A 17,547-nucleotide genomic window follows, 5' to 3' on the forward strand; every position below is an offset into this window, starting at 1 on the left:
TGCCGAGTGCTAGAGTTGGGCACTCGGCAAAGGTTTTTTTTTTGTTTTTTTGCCTCCAAACTTTTTCTTCAACCCTTACACATTAAGTTGAAGTACATCCTCAAATTTGGCACATTTCTCGATCTTTTTGCTATATATCCTTAATTTATTTCATTTAATTGCATTTTTCCGAGAAATATAAGTTTGAACTGCAGATGCATCGAATCATGGAATTCGACGAGTGGAAAAATGATATTCACGTTACTTATTGTATTTTGAGGCCGTTTCCAGGAGCACGCCCGAAGTTTCAAACATCTCACGCACGAAACATGGCGACAAAATTGCGGGTGAAGTGTTTTTTAATTATATAAAATGCAAACGAAGTTTGAAAATCATGAAACTTGGTGACGCGTCTTTACATCACATGTGGAGGCTATGGTAAAAATTTGAGAACATTTCGCGCATGTTGTCACGTAGGATGGTTAGAAACCTAGACATCTCACGTGTGAGGCGGGCGAGGAGGAGGAGATGCCGGTCCAGGAGGAGGCGGACGAGGACGAGGACGAGGACGGGAGCTACCGCTTTCTCTAGTTCGTCAGGTGTCTACTTGTGAGGACCCTCCACCCTCCCTGACCAACCGCATACTCGTCTACGCCCAGTGATTCGCCCAGAGGGGCAAAGGTAAGTGCCTTTGCATGTTATCACTTTTACTTCATATGCTATGTTCGATATCGAAATAGAGACTAATATGTTTTCTTAATCACTTCTGCAGGGGGTGGGAGATTGTGTCGGGGAACACTGCCTCCCGCCATGTCAATGGCATCCTAGGTCTCCTGTGCAGGACCCACTTCCCTGGCATGGTCATGCATGCCGGGAACCTCGAGCCCGCCTTCACGTTTGCCCACTACGAGTCCGCCCCCCACGTGGAAGCAAGCACGGTGGCTGCGCTCGTCATTCGGGAGTTCTGGGTAAGTCTTCCTCGCACTACATGGCTCAATACAATGCATTCATTGGACTCTACTTGAAATAACTAATGCATACATCGTGTCTGTATATGCAGGAGTACTTCAACCTTAACGGCGGATTCGAGGGCACGGCGGAGGCAGTGGCTAAGCGAGCTTGCAGGAAACGCGTCGTCGACGTCCATCATGAGGCGCAACTCCAGGCCATCATAGATTATTATGGGACGAAGCTTGGACAGAAGGTCACCAAGAAGGACATCCGAGAACAAGACTTGACGCTGACCAAACCCCAGTTCCTTGAGGTAGCTAAAGAACATTAAAATTGGTTCCTTTTGAGATTAAGTACGAATCACTTGTTTTTCTAATATGTCAACTACTTGATGACGTGTAGGTGATTCCTTGGTGGTGCAACGGGTGCCCCGTTGCTTGGGAGAAGATGGTGGCTAGGTGGTTAAGCGCGGAGTGGGCCGCTCAGCACGTGGCTGACCGGCAGCGGCGTTTGTTCATGCCAGGTGTATCACACCATCAAGACAACCGCAACCTCTCTGGATACGCCCGAGCATGGGTATGTGGTCATGTTTCTATTCTTCTTGCTTTCGTTGAACTCGGCAAAGAATTCTAATCATCTTGTTTTCGTTCTTGCAGTCGGCGGCACATCAAGGTCAAGAGTGCTCCAACTTCGCTGCATTTGCCATGGCACACAAGGGCAAGGCGTCCGACGTCTCCTTCAACCCAGACGACCCGGCCGAGGAGTACACAAACTCGAGCGCCTACGAGAAAATCACGGAGTACACGGCGGCGGCAAGGTTGATCCATGGGCCGGACTACGATCCACGGACCGACAACATTGATGCAAACACCGTCATGAGGATTGGACAAGGCAAGAAGCATGGCCGCTACTGGATTGGCGACAGCGTGATCGACACGGCCTCTACTCCCACTCTCTCCCAGATTCAAGCACAGAGCACGATCGCCTCCTCACTCCCGGCGATACGCTCACGGCCGGGCACTGCACAGTACCGGGTCGACACACTCCAGGTTATTCATGTTTTACTCGTCGTACATTTATCTTTACACAACTCTATTTCCTTTGCATTATTGTAACATTAGCTTTGCAACAATTTGTAGGCCCAGGTGGAAGAAGCAAACAGGAGGGCCCAGGAGCTGGAGCTGGGGTTGGCGGCCGAGCGGGCCACGCGGGAGGCCGACAAACTCGCCCAGGAGAAAAGGTTGGCGGACATTATTGCCTGGATGCAAACTACGACAGGTGCTGCTATGCCTCCTGGGTTAATGGGTCCACCTTAGCCTCCTCACTCCGCTACTCCAGTGAGTAATGTCACACATGCAAGGAATTGCTACAATCGCTATTCAACTAATCTTGTCTCATGCAATCTCTTCTCCTGTGTGCAGCCTCAGTCGGCGGGTTCGAACAACCTAGCTTAGGGCACTCCGAACGAGCAGATGTTTCCTTCCCCATCGTTAGCAGGATGGCCACATCAAGGGCCGCTTCAGTGAGTAGCGCTTGTAGTTTCATGTCTTGTTCTCTTCGCAATGGATTTTTGTCCGAGACAATATTGTTGTCATGCATGTGTTATTGTGACATGTGGTGATGGATTTGAACTACTTATTGAATGGTGTGGAATCCTATCGAATAATGGATGGAATTATTGTGACATGTGGTGAACGGATGTGATTCATGTGGTATGTGTGATGGATTGTGACATATAAGGTGCTGGATGTGGTATATATGTGATGGATATGATATATATGTCATATGTTGTGTTTGCAGTGATCGAAAGCAAAAAAACAAAAAAAACAAAAAAATTTGGTCACTTTGCCGAGTGCCTTTTGCCCTGGCACTCGGCAAAGCTGCCAAAAAATACACTACCAGGTCTCTTTGCCGAGTGCCAGTACCCTGGCACTCGGCAAAGCTGTGTACACTACCATGTGTTTCACAGCTTTGCCGAGTGCCAGGGCTCTGACACTCGGCAAAGAATTTTCCAAAAAAAAATATTTTTTCTTTGCCGAGTGCCATCTCAGCTAGGCACTCGGCAAAGATTTTTTTTAAAACATTTTTTTTTCTTTGCTGAGTATCGACCCAGCACTCGGCAAAGACGCCGTCAACGGCTGACGGCCAATTTTCTTTGCCGAGTGCCGTCCTGACACTCGGCAAAGCCTTTGCCGAGTGCCCGACAAACGGCACTCGGCAAAGAACCCTTCGCCGGATGCGGCTTTGCCGTTTGCTCTTTGCCGAGTGTGGCACTCGGCAAAGCCTTTGCCGAGTGTGGCACTCGGCAAAGCCTTTGCCGAGTGCAATAGGGCCAGGCACTCGGCAAAGATCGCGTCTCCAGTAGTGCCTTAAATGGAGAAAGTTTCATTTCTCTGCCATTGCTCACAACCTCCACATAAGATTAGACGAACTCAATCTCTCTCGTGCTTATACAAGTTAGAATAGTGTACCTAAACATCGCGCTGGTTAGAGTAGTGCATACAAGTAAGATGCAGAGTCTAATTCTTAAAAAAAAATAGAAATACAAAGTGTTTTTGTCATTGGCTGTTATTCTCTCCTATGCCCGTATAAGTTAGGATAGTGTATTCAAGCATGCTAAGTCTCAATATACGAGTTAGATCAGCGCACGTCCTCAAGAAAAATTGAAACATATGATGTGATTGTCAAATCAATCTTTGAGTGTAACTTGTTGTAAAGCACGGATACGTTTTCTAGTCTATACCTAATATCAAAAGACGCAAAAAATCCCTCCCCATGTTCCCTCACTCCTAAAAAAAGAGATCCAACTTAGGAGAAACTAGGTGGTTTTTCATTAAAAAAATAAATAAGCACCTAAATTCAGTCAAGATAGGATTTGAACCTGGGTAGTTAAGTGTATTGCCACATCTCTCACCCAACCAGTTAAACTACGCTCGCTTCCTCACTCCTATACCATCCATATCTATCTGATATTAAAAACGGTAAATTTCTTTCTCACGTCCCCCTCCCTTACTCATGTTCTGTCACTCAACCCGTCGTCCCTCGTTCTTATCCTTCTCGCCCTAAGTGTTTGGAGCTGCAAAATCTTTATCCACACCACTAATATCATAGCTTGGCCACCTGTACCTATGGTTTATAGACAGGTCTTGCGACTGGTACCAACATGCAAGCCTACGCTCTACTAGTTTAGAGAGACTTTGGTTTTGTCATCATGAGTTAATCGGCATGTTCGCTGGTTGGTTTCTGGACTAATTTGGGTTGGTTGGTGCTGGTTTGTTGTGAGAGGAAAATATCGTTGGCTGACTGATTTAGGCTGGCTGAAACCAATAAGCGAACAGGCTAAATGACTCGTCGAAGCGAAGCACGCAGCAGGCAGCATTGCAGCAGAGCAATGAGAGCTAGGATCGTGCTGCTAGCGCTTCTGCTGCGTCGGCGTGGCTTCGTCATGTTTCTTCCACCGTACTGTCATATATGGTTTGTAGTCAGCGGGCCCGGTGGGCGCCGCGCGCAGTCGTGTTCCATTCCATGGTGGCCCTTGCCTAGCCACGCCACGGCGCCACGGCGCCGCATGGCCGCCCACAAGGGCGCAACGCAACATTTGCAGCGGTCCTCGCGCGGAGAAGCCACGGAATCGAGGAGCGCTCCCCGGCCCCAATCGTACCGGCCCGGGCCGTCCCGTGCGAGCGCCGAGCGAGGCCGGCGTGGAGACCGGGCGGAACACGGAGCGCGAGGCGCGAGCGAGCGGTCGATCGGCCGGGGGCCGGTGGTGCATGCATTGCAATGAAGCTGATGGAAAGAGAGTACGTACGTACGTACCGCGCGATCATATTCATGCATGCGTGAGTGGTGGGGCTGGCCGGCCGCATTCTTCGCCGGGTGGTACGGGCCGGGAACGACGTGTCGTACGCCGGTGACCGGCTCGATCGATCGGCGTACCGCGAGGGGCGCCAGCCACCGAAGCTGACGCGCGCGCGGGGTTGCCCGGGCCGCCGGGCTCCTCCATGTTGCTGCCCGGCGACTGGGCGTCGTCCGCCGTACCCGTACGTACGCGTGGGGGGTGGCCCCTGCTGACCGATGCGTCGTGCAGCCAGGAGGCGACGACGAGAGGCACTGGGACGGAGAGGCTGGACGGACGACCGGACCGGACCGTGCGCCGGGTACGGTTATTAATTCCGAGCCGCGACCGGCCATTATTTTGACTGCGGTAATTCCCGGGGAAATTAACAGCGCTGTTGCTGTCCTTGGCGCTTGGTCGTCGTCTATTGAACATAGTAGCAGTACATATATATAGGGTATATAGGATACAAATTGAGGTTTGCTATTATTGTGAAACTTCAACGTTGTTTCTCTTCGATGACCCTAACTCCATAAGCTAGCTAGAGTACCAGACCTAGGATCTAGTTTTAAATTTCTTCCATTTTAAATGCAGAGCGGGATTTCTTCGTAATTTGCCTACTGGTTTAACATAATGCAAGTGTCTTTATACAGTAAAAAACTTTAAACTTGCACTCCCTTTATTGCAATAATGTATATACATATACGTTAGGATGAGCTAATTAATTTATTTTAAATTAATTAGCGTTGTCCTAATAGTTATATATTCAAAATAGAGGGAATATTGTCAAAGAGCACATGAACATCTCACAAGACAACATAGCCCATGTAGTTCAACGTATTTATGTTTTTTTTCCACAACGGCAAACCTAAATTTCCATGACGTACGTATGTTACCTTTCGTGTCTATATATACAGATCAAATTACATTATTCTTCCAACTGTATTATTGTGCTTAACGGTCAAAATATATCATCGGTTGACTGCACCAGTAGACTGTAGACCCAATCTAAAATTGATAGTTGTGGAAAGGATGCATGCTCATTTTTTTTAGAAACTCATATGGGGAAAAATTAATTAACTTAGGACTAGGAGAGACCCGGCAGGTTGCGTGTCGTTTGTATCTGCTTCATGCATGCCTTCATCTTCATGAGTGACAAACGTTGTGCTCGAGCAACAAAATGCTACCGACCGCGCTATGTTCTGCAGTACTACTTTAGCAGTATTTTTTAGCGAATGAACAGTGTTTTTCTTTCACAGCATTTCAGTATAAACATCAGCATAAGCCAAATTTCACACCTTCCCATTTTTGGTAACTAAATGTTGGATTATGTCTCCTTGGAGAGAGCAATTGTTCAATACTATGTTTAGTAATGAGAAAGTCCCTTTTTACGTACCTTATTTATTTATTTATTTAGTGTGTGAGCTGTTGCTTTCACGGTTGCACTGAGTCATCAAGAATTTTACAGTCAGGGGAGGCAGTATCTTTCTACTGTCACTCCACCGCGTGTTTGGTCGTAGATATTCTTATTCGAAGACAAACAAGATGGGTATTCAGTATCAATCACGCGTCTCCTGCGATTGGATCAAACTCTGGTCCAAAGGCGATGTGGAATAATGGTAAATGTGGCCAGCAAAACAATTCGCGTTCTTGATCTTAATTGGGATTTCTTAATTTTAACAAAATACAAACCTAGCTCAGCCCCAGGTTCGTTAGGGTGAAACTTATCCACCCATGTCTAAATCTTCAACATAACGCAATTGCTTGTTTTTTCAGATTTACTCTGAGACTTAACGGTGCTATTCAGCTATTGATCTAGTGCTTGTGGTGACAGGATAAAGTTGATCACATCGTTTTGTGAAGAATATGGCCATTGTCGGTTGGAACGTCGCCGACCACTAAATGCGCAACGCCGTTAAATTCTGAAAAATTCGCTCCCACGAAAAGTTGAACTAAGGATCTAAGGTGCTACTGAGGCTCTTATAACCACTAGGCTACAGGCCTTTTTGCCTTAGGAGCTATTTGTTGCTAGCTACATGTTGCCACACTTCGGCTTAGACAAGTTTGATCAAATTAGCAAGTGTTCGGTTATCAACTAAACTTCGACGAGATTCTTTTGAGCTCCACATGTCATATAATAGAAAAGTGTGGCAAGATTTCTTTAGGCATGGCAAATTTTGGCTTTAAAGTTTGTCACACTTATCTAAGTTTAGTTGTAACAAGATATCGCTGGAAACCAAACATCCTCTTACAATTACCATTTAGCTAGCCAAAACACTACTCCAGTGAGTAATTTTTAACCAAACTCGGGTTGTGTGGGCTTACCAAACCAGTGAAAAAGTTCAGCTCAGATGCACCTGATTTTTTTTACTCTGGCTATGAAGTGTACGGAGTATGAACCTGTGGCGGGCTGAGCAAAATATGGCCAAACTGTCCATTTTCAAGTATGTCACCTACAGTTGAATGAAATATGCATATTAAAAAGATTCGCAGGGCATTAAATCCTGGACCTGGGTGCCTGACTCCCTGGTAGAAAGGCTGAATGGGGGTACTCCATACCTCTGCTAGCTTAACAATGGATTCTGTTGCCTGGTCCTTGAAATTATTAATGACAATAATTTCTCTACAAACAATTAGACATTGCCCACGTTTTAGTAGCATAATTAGTTGGAGGCGCAAACCAAGCAGTAATAATATATGTGATCTTTTTTATTGAATTGCTAATATGTACAGTTATATTCTTATTTACTTTTTAGCAAAATATTTTTATTTACTAAATGTTGTTTTTTATGAAAAGATCTGTCACAGTAGTTCATTGCAGGCCACGATGATCCACACACAAATGTGTATCGATCTGTTCGCTGGATTTATAAGCCGTATTTTTTTAATAAATAAATAATATTTTTCTTCAATAAAAAATCAACCAATAATACTTTGATAGCGCTCGCATTTTGACATCTCTTTCAGCCTGTAACATCTTCGTTCACTTTTTCTTTGGTAGAGAGCAACTGTCGCGTACTGTCACTACTGGCTATCGTTCTCGGTATGGCCCACATGTGTACTGTGGAATAGAATAGAATAGAATAAAATTGGAGTTATCGCATGGCCATTATAAGGCCTAGTTTAGATCACCTCTAAATTCCAAGTTTTTTCACTCTCTTTTCATCACATCAATTTTTGGACGCATGCATGAAGCATTAAATGTAGGTAAAAAAAATAACTAATTACACAGTTTGGTTGTAAATTACGAGACGAATTTTTTAAGCTTAGTTAGTCCATGATTAAACAAAGTTTATCAAATACAAACGAAACATGCTACAGTGTCTAGGTTGCAAAAATTTACAATCTAAACCAGGCCTAAAGTGCAGCATAGGAGCTGGAACAAATATTCCAGGCTCGATCTCGATTGGGACTTATTGGTCTCTTTTTATCAAGTACTATCATCAACAGTAACGAATCGTACCCAATATTTGTCCTTTAACGGCCGTATAATAATCATACTATAGCAGTTAACTTGCTAATCAATGCTTGTGTGCAAGCGCAGTTGGACTTGCTAATCAACGCTTATAGACTTTGGTCAGTATAAGTGTCGGGTTCATAAACCCGGAGTCCCCATTAGACCTACTTCCCTGCTAAAAACTCGGCCCAACAGACGGCGTTGCGACAACGCGCGTCTCACGGGTCAGCCCAGATACATAAAGACGGACCAGGACAACGATCCGGTCCTCGACCGGAAGGTCTGGCCAAAGTGGGACAGTCCGACTCCGACCTCCTTTTCTGACCGGGAATACACCAGACCTTTGCTCATGATTCTTCCCCGATCGACACGGTCGGGGCCAACTAGGAACGACCGACCGGGGACGCCCGCTCGGTGAGGGCCTAGGGATCAGGCAAAACAGATAAGGACAGTGCCACCATGCCATGCCAGACGGTCACTATGCAACCTTCTAGGCGTGTCAGAGCACAAACAGTATTGTAGGCGTCGACGTTTGCCGTTCCAGACGAACACGGTAGAGCCTGCCACATGCGTCTGACATAAACAGTATTGTGGGCGCCGACGACCGTCACGTACCTGACAGCGTGGGCAACAAGACTAGATAGTACACGCATCCATTCTCTCTTTCTCTAACTTATAAGGCCATCCCCTTTCAACTATAAAATGGGATGCGCTCTCTCCTCTCTGGAGGAGGTTCTCTCTCGTTCTGACTCTGGTTCTCTGGCTCTCCTCATAAAAGAGAACATGAATAGCTCAATAGCTCTTGAACTCTAAAGCTACACAAAGCATACTCTCCAATACTTAGCGAATGTTAGAGCCCCTGTCACTGTCAACCCTTCGGTTCAGAGTCCGACCGGGCCTTTAACACCCCCCTTTTTATTTCTACTCATTTGTAACCCCACAGCAAACTTCGAGCACCTAGGCTCAGGAATAAAGTCACCGACCGACTAAAACTGGACGTAGGGCACGTTACCTGAACTAGCATAAATCCTGTGTCATTGAGTGCTACGCCACATCCGATCAGAACGCACGGCAAAACTATAAATATTTACTTGTTGGTCACTTTTCGCATCGACAGTTGGCGCCGTCCATGGGGAGGACGCCATGCATTCATGCTTTTGATCATTGGATGGCCCACCTTTCCACCATCTTCGGCATGGCGGGCTCGAGCGATACGATTCACTTCAGCTCACTGGAGTTTCCTGCGCTCCCACCTGTTGGTATGTGGGTTCCTTCCGTCTTCCAGCCGCTCCAGACTTTTCTCTTTGGGAGTCTGGACTTCGTCGCTGACCAGCTCAACGTACTACACCTCCACGAAGAGGCGCTCGTCCCAGCGTCCACTAGAGGAGGAGCGCTCTCCACTAGCCTCGGGCCACTCGACGACCCCAACGTCGAGACACTCGTGCTTCGCCTTGAGCCCATGCTGGGCTCAAACTCCACGGTGAGTAATGTACATATTGTTCTTTATTCGTTGTTTAATACCTTCCACTAACTCTCTAGAGGGACCCCATTGTCCCCATGTGACCGTCGTGCGACTGGTTCCCCTATGGCTTCATGTCCCCCACGGACGCATAGGTGAGGAGGCTCCAAAAGATGCTGACGCCGCCCCCTCTCACATCTAAATTTGTGGGGATGGCGGGCTACACTCCCACTTCCTTTTATGACCTCATGGATGACAAGGTCAAAAGCGACGGCTCCAACATCGGTGACGTCGTGGCACCTGGCCACCCTCTGTCCCGAGAGTGCGCTATGGCGGACGCTCCGGGACAGCCACCGGTGGTAGCGGAGTCTCTACCGACCCACACCCCTCTAGACCCTCATGCGGAGGCCCTCGCGCGTGCGCAGAGGCATGGCGAGGAGTTACGACAAAGGCGACAGAGCCAGCCGCCACCAACACTGGCATGCTCAGTGCAGCATGCTGCGCCACGTGCATGTAACCCAGCGAGCGGCGCCTAGGGTCATGCCCATCAGGTCCAGCGCAATATCCTAGACGGAGGGAATGACCCCCTCAGTTCGCTCAAGCTGGCCAGAACATCGCTGCTGTGGCGATGCTTCTGCGAGGCCTTCCCGAGCTGGCCAACCCCTAGGAACAAGCAATCCACCGGAACCTCCGAGCGCTGGTGGAGACTGTCGTCGTTCAATAGGTGGAGAGCTCTGCATCACGACACCGGCTCACGGCCTCTTATCCAACCGGAGGACTAGGGCCGCACCAGTCGAATCGCTCCGTCCACTCACCACTGCTATTGCCAGGGGTGGAGAGGAGGCCACGGCTGCACCACAGCCTGACCCGGCGCCCGCTCCACACCAACCACCTGTGCACGAATGCCTTAGGTCGAACCATGATGCTCGCAGCATCATCAACAATCGACGCCATGCTCGGCATGATGATGACGCCTATCGAGTGGCGGCGAGAGCAGGCGATACAGGCCCTGGCCTGACCATCGAGGAGTGTGGGGACACCCACCCCAGGTATGGTGGCTGACCAAATGGCCATAGTCCTAGCCTGGATTGCCCGAGACCATGGGCCTTTGGTCGTCGCATCTAGAAAGCGTCGTTCCCATAGCGCTTCCGACCACCCACCAACATCGCCAGATACATCGGGGAAACAAACCCCGGTATGTGGCTCGAAGACTTCCGGCTCGCCTACTGAGCTAGAGGAGTGGATGATGACCATTTCATCATCTAGTATCTCCCTATCTGCGTGGGGGAGCATGTTCGAGCATGGCTTGAATTCCTTTTGCTCGACAGCATCTGTGATTGGGCAGATCTTAAGAGGGTCTTCGTCATGAATTTCTAGGGGACATATGTCCATCCTAGGAATTCCTAGGACCTCAAGAGCTGCCAGCAGGAGCCCAGCGAGTCCCTACGGGACTATATCCGCAGGTTCTCAAAGCGGTGCAACTCCATTCATGACATCATTTACGTAGACATCGTCAGCGTGTTCCTCTCTAGGACAACCTGTGAGTCCTTGATCCACAAGCTTGACTGTGTGAAGCCCTGTACCACCCGCGACCTGCTCGACATCGCCATGAACCACGCCTCTGGTGAGGAGGTGGTCGGAGCGGTCATTAGCGGCGGCCAGGACAGGGGCAAGGCCAAGCGCGAGGACCAAGGCAAAGGCCCTTCTACACAAAACGGGAAGAAGAGCAAGAAGGATCGTATGGGCAAGTAGCCCCAGTAGGGCCAGCCCAACCACTTCGACAAGCTCAAGGAGAGCCCATGCACCAACCACGCTTACCCCACCAAGCACCTCTATAAGGACTGCGAGCTCCTCAAGTGCTTTCTGTGGTAGGCCGGCAAGCCAAAGGAAGGGAAAGGCAAGGAGGAGGAGGCCAAAAATGGAGGCATAGTGGGCAAGGATGATGATGGCTTCCCCGACCCCAAGGAATGCCTCATGATCTTTGGGGGATCTAATGCCATTCACTCTAAGCGCCAGCACAAGGTATGCTACAGAGAGGCATGCGACACCGAATTAGTTGTCCCCTCTTTCCTTAGCTTGTCGGACTCCCCGATCACTTTTGATCGGAGAGACCATCCTTCCCATGTCGCCCAATCGAGTCGCTACCTGCTTGTCATCGACCCCATTGTCCATAAGGAGTGCCTCACCAAGGTGCTGATGGACAGAGGCAGTGGCCTTAACATTTTCTACGTCGACACCCTCGATGCCATGCGCATCCCCCGGTCGAAGCTCCACCCAGTGAGCTCTTCCTTCCATAGTGTGATCCCTAGGACACAGGTGTACCCACTTGGGCAAATTGACCTGCCCGTAATGTTTGGTGACTGAGCCAACTTCTGCTTATAGGTCGTCACCTTCGAGGTGCTGGACTTTCTAGGGTCCTACCATGCCATCTTGGGGTGGCCATGCTATGCCAAGTTCATGGCAATCCCCAACTACACCTACCTCAAGTTGAAGATGTCGGGACCGAACGACGTCATCACCATGGGTAGCACCTTTTTGCACACCTACACGTGTGACCGCGAGCATTATGAGCTCGCCACTACCATCATCAACTCCACCGAGCTCCCATAGCTCTAGAATTTGTTGACTCCAGCAGTCCTAGACTGTAATGAGCCAACCTCATCGAGTGCCTTCCACCCGATCGAGGAAACCAAGGCGGTGGCATCGACCCCATCGACTTGACAAAGACAGTGCGGATCGGGACCAAGCCCCTGACCAAATAGGAGAGCGAGCTCACTGACTTCTTACGCACTAATCATGATGTCTTCATGTGGAAACCTTCTAACATGCCAGTCATACCAAGGGAGGTCACCGAGCACGCATTACACCTCGCTTCGGGCTCAAAGCCCTCCAAGCAACGCCTGCATCGCTTTGACGACGAGATGCGTAGGTCCATAGGCAAGGAGATCGCTAAACTCCTGGCAACCAGATTCATCAAAGAGGTATACCACTCCAACTGACTAGCTAATCTTGTTCTTATGAAAAAGAAGAATGGGAAATGGAGAATGTGTGTTGATTATACTGGCCTCAACAAGGTGTGTCCAACGGACCATTTTCCTTTGCCATGCATAGACCAGATAGTCGACTCCACCTCAGGATGCGACATCCTCTCCTTTCTAGATCCCTACTCAGGCTATAACCAGATCGCGATGAAAGAGTCCGATCAGCTCGTGACTTCAGTCATCGACCCGTATGATTCATACTGCAATGTAACCATGCCTTTCGGTCTAAAGAACGCTGGCGCCACCTATCAACGATGCATGCAGCGATGCTTCGCTGACCAAATCGACCCACCCGACTAGCCTGACCAAGTTGAGCAGCCAAAACCAACAATCGCTGTCTATGTAGATGACATAGTGGTGAAAACTGCTCAAGCTAGCAACCTGATCGCAAACTTGCCGCAACATTCGCAAACATCTAAAGGTTCAGCGTCAAATTGAATCCCAAAAAATGTGTTTTTGGGGTTTCAAAGGGGAAGCTGCTCGGATACATCATGTCCGAATGAGGCATCGAAGTCAACCCCAAAAAAATCATGGCCATCTCCAACATGGGCCTCATACACAACATCAAGAGTGTACAAAGGCTCACCAGCTATTTGGCCGCCCTGAGCCGGTTCATCTCCTAACTAGGTGAGCGGGGGATTCCTCTCTATAAACTTCTTAAGAAGACAAACACATTAATCTAGACTAAGGAGGCACAGTAGGCTTTGGAAAGCCTCAAAGCATCACTGACATTGGCCCCAATCCTCGTCGCTCCTAAATAGTGAGAACCCCTCCTCCTCTACATCACGGCAAACACCACGTTGTGAGCGCTGCCCTGGTCATCAAAAAGGAGGAGCCAGGACACCTCCTAAAGGTTCAAACACTAGTGTACTTCATCGGTGAGGTACTCACCGACACCAAGGTTCAATACCCCCAGGTTCAGAAGCTTCTATATGCCATGCTGATGGCGGCCCGGAAGCTCCTGCACTACTTCACCGACCACGAAGTCATGGTTGTCACTTCATACCCACTGGAAGACATCATCCACAACCGTGACACCGTGGGATGGATCTCCATGTGGGCTCTTGAGCTCATGGGTCATGACATTAGGTATATCCCCCACACTGCTATTAAGTCTCAGGCTCTCGCCGACTTTATCGTCGAATGAATGGAAGTCCAGCTCCTGACCCTAGACATCACCCACAAGTACTAGATGATGTACTTCGATGGGTTGGTCATGGTGCCTGGCTTGAGGGCTAGAGTGGTTCTGATCTCCTTGGATGGGAGCAGGCTCTGCTACACAATCTGATGTAGACTAGGCCCGATCTTCCGAAATGTATGATAGCATCGATTAGTAGAGACTCGACATTCATGATATAGGCTTTGAACCAAGATTGATTTAGACCCCCACAACCGTTACACCACTGCTCCATTGGTTATCAACCATGCGAACATGATTGACCTCGCCGAGAAGGCTTTCCTACAAGCAAATCGAAAACACAAGCAAGAACGGGATGAACGCAATCTGAAATTGCAAATAAATATGAGGCTTATGATAACGAGAAGGAGTTCAAGTCTTTATTCGAAAGGACTATTCACCATAGGCGAACAAGATCAAGAACTGGGGCCCTGGTTCACAGCAAGCAGCCTTGGCGGCACAGTTGCAGCAAAACGATGTTTGTTTCATAAGGAAATCAAGAACTAAACAAAACCCAAACCCTAAGGAGAGTGATGGATGCTATTTATAGAGTCTTAGGCGTCACCCCCTAGACACGCCTCCTAATGGGCCCAAACATGATATACGGTCCAACAGACCAAAAGACGGTGTCGTAGCACCCTAGCATATTCTGGATGCTGACTTGTTTCGATGATTCCTATTGATTTCGAAGGTATTTTGATGTGAGACCACTTGGATTGACTTCCTTATCAAATTAGCTTTCTAACCATATGTGGGTCATCAAAAATAGAGTCCGGATGCGTCTTGGGTGACTAGTTTAAGGCAGACTGGTCCTAGAACCCGAGATGGGCTCCAACTTCAGTTGGACTGGGCTTCCACCATGAGAAAGATGAATTAGATGCCCATGCTGGTCCTCCTCCTCTCCTTGTCTTGTATGTGATGAAGAAGTGATATCCTCATCATCCTCCCTTTCTTGAATTGAAGTCATCCTTGACAAAAGTAGATCGTCTCCTCTATTGGATGATAGCAACGATGGCTCCGGAAGAAGACGTTCATCTTGGCGCCCAATCCTTCGCAAGGGCGGCTGCTATGGTGGCTTCCCTACTGGGAATTCATCCTCCTCCTACAAAAGGTTAGTACCAACAAGAGGCATAGCACTAGAAGCAGGACCAAGTGGACATATAGGCGATATACAAGTTAAAGCATAACAAAGTTCATCATGATTAGCAAGAACAGATTTAAGAGCAAATAAAACTTCTTTCATATTACTTGATGGTTTATTTGTTGGTTTGCTAAAGTCTTTATCATGGCCTTTCTTTTTTCTTTTCAGCAAGTTCCTTTTCATATTGCACAATTTCAGCAGGAGTTAAAGGAAGTAAAGCAATGGTCTTTCCCTTAAATATAAAAGTATATCTATTTTGTCTACCATGATGTAGAACATTATTATCATATTGCCAAGGACGGCCTAATAAAAGTGAACAAGCTTGCATAGGCACGACATCAAAATCAGCATAATCATGGTATGATCCGATAGAAAAATGCACATGAGCAGATTGTGTTACCTTTGCCTTACCACTATTGTTGAACCACTGAACATGGTATGAATGTGGAAGAGCACGTGTAGATAAACCAAGGGTCTTAACAAGCTCAGAACTTACCAAGTTATTGCTGCTCCCTCCATCAATTATAGCACAAACACAGAAATTATTGACAATGAGGAACATTTGAAACAAATTATGGCGTTATAGCTTGTCTACTGGCTCAACTTGTGTACTCAAAACACGCTAAAAAGGATTGATTTGTAGTTTGCAGTGCATGTCACACTATCAATTACCTCATTAGGATCTTCAGCACTATCCACAAATTTATCTGCATAAAGATCAGTTGTAAGTGCAAATTCATTCTCTTCATCACTAGCACTAGCATACCCACCATCATCAGTACCAATATATGTGCATTTGCTAGGGCATTCTTTAGCAATATGTCCCATGCCCTTGTAGCGGTGGCAAACAATTTTAGAAGAGCTGCTAGAGGAAGGTGTAGCAGGTCCACTGGAAGAAGGTGTGATAGAAGAACTCTTCTTTACAGGCATTGGTGGTGTCTGCACATCAGAAAATTTACCCACCTCGGTTGGACGTGAAGGAGTGGATGGATTCATGGAACGCCTAGGTTGTCGTCCCTGTACTTCCCTTTCAGCTTTAAGAGCATAATGATACAACTGGGAAAATCTAGTCCATTCTTTATAGTTAAGAACATCCTGTATTTCACGACGCAAACCTCCAAAAAATCTAGAACACTTATCCATTTCATCTTCTTGTATGTTACTACGTGCTAGACCAATTAAAAGCTCCTGATAATATTCCTCAACAGTCTTACTACCTTGATTTAAACATTGCAGTTTTTATCGCAGATCACGCTGATAGTATGGAGGAACAAATCTCGATTTCATTCGTCGTTTAAGTATAGTCTAGGTTTGAGGTATTTGAGCATTAGCATTAGCATTAACATTATTGCAAATATCATTCCACCAGAAAAGAGCAAAACTAGTAAACTCACTAGTAGCAAGTCTAACTCTATATTCTTCAGGGACTTGATGGGAGCTAAATTTTTTATCTACAGGCATCTCCTAATCTAAATATGCTTCAGGATCAGCAGAACCAGAAAAAGGAGGTATCTTAAACTTGGTTTTAGAGAAAGGATCATTATTACCTTAGTTATTACCTCCCATACCGCATCGGTTAAAGTTCAACCGATTATGGTTACGTGCATCCTCAGCACGTCATTGAGCTTTGGCTTCAGCCTCCGTGTCACCATCATCCTCCTCAGAGAGATCATCATCATCATCTTCAGGACGTGGTCCAGGATGTTGTTGTTCAACATCTTCAATCCTCTTGGCCAAGTTGGTGATTTGTTGAAGGATCTCATTGAACTTGTCATCAAGAACGACACGAAGCTCATTCTTAGAAACACAGTCATTGAAATCTGTAGGTGTGTCACCGTTTCCTTTGCCGCTGCCTTCCATTTTTCCTGACATGGTTAGTAGAAAGAAGAAGACAACACAAATAATATTATTCCTACCAACTACTTAGGTTGTGAACAAGGAAAAACAAGGCACTTAACTCTCAAGCGTCTTACCACGGTCTTACAAGTGTTCTTACCAAAGCAACAGGCGGTGCAATCGGTCGATGACTGTGATACCGTTGTAGCTTGAGTGTAACAGTTGCAAGGTGAACATGTACTTGGTTAGAAGAAAGTGGAGCTTGGACAGGCACAATATAGTAGCAAGGAATAGCAAAATTCACAACTGAATAGCAAAGCTGAATAAGTATCCCAAGTACTTGTCTTAGTTGCTGGCCTACTCACGTTCCAAGTACCAGATGTATCAAGTGATGTGAACAGCAGGAATATGATTAGAAACAAGGAAGAAAACAACACACACAAACACAGCTCAAATGACGCTCTCTATGTGCTCCTCTAGATATTGTTCCACTTTTGCCCCTCTTTTTACTCTATTTTTGGGCTGTCGATGTTTTTTGGGATTCTTTGACTTTTTCTTTACTTAGGAGCACAAAAGAAGTAACCACAAAAAATATGAGCTTAAACAAGTAAAAGGCGTGGCATGTGGAAATTTCAGAAGACGTGCTCAAAATCAACAAAAAGCTTGTGACC

At 47.1% G+C, this 17,547-nt stretch overlaps 1 pseudogene; it reads left to right on the forward strand.

Annotated features, from left to right (window-relative positions):
• The first annotated feature begins 1,446 nt into the window (after positions 1 to 1,446).
• Positions 1,447 to 2,384, forward strand: LOC136544366 (uncharacterized; annotated as a pseudogene).
• Positions 2,385 to 17,547: the final 15,163 nt, after the last annotated feature.

This window comes from Miscanthus floridulus, chromosome 3, assembly GCF_019320115.1.
Source record: "Miscanthus floridulus cultivar M001 chromosome 3, ASM1932011v1, whole genome shotgun sequence".
Classification (NCBI taxonomy): domain Eukaryota; kingdom Viridiplantae; phylum Streptophyta; class Magnoliopsida; order Poales; family Poaceae; genus Miscanthus; species Miscanthus floridulus.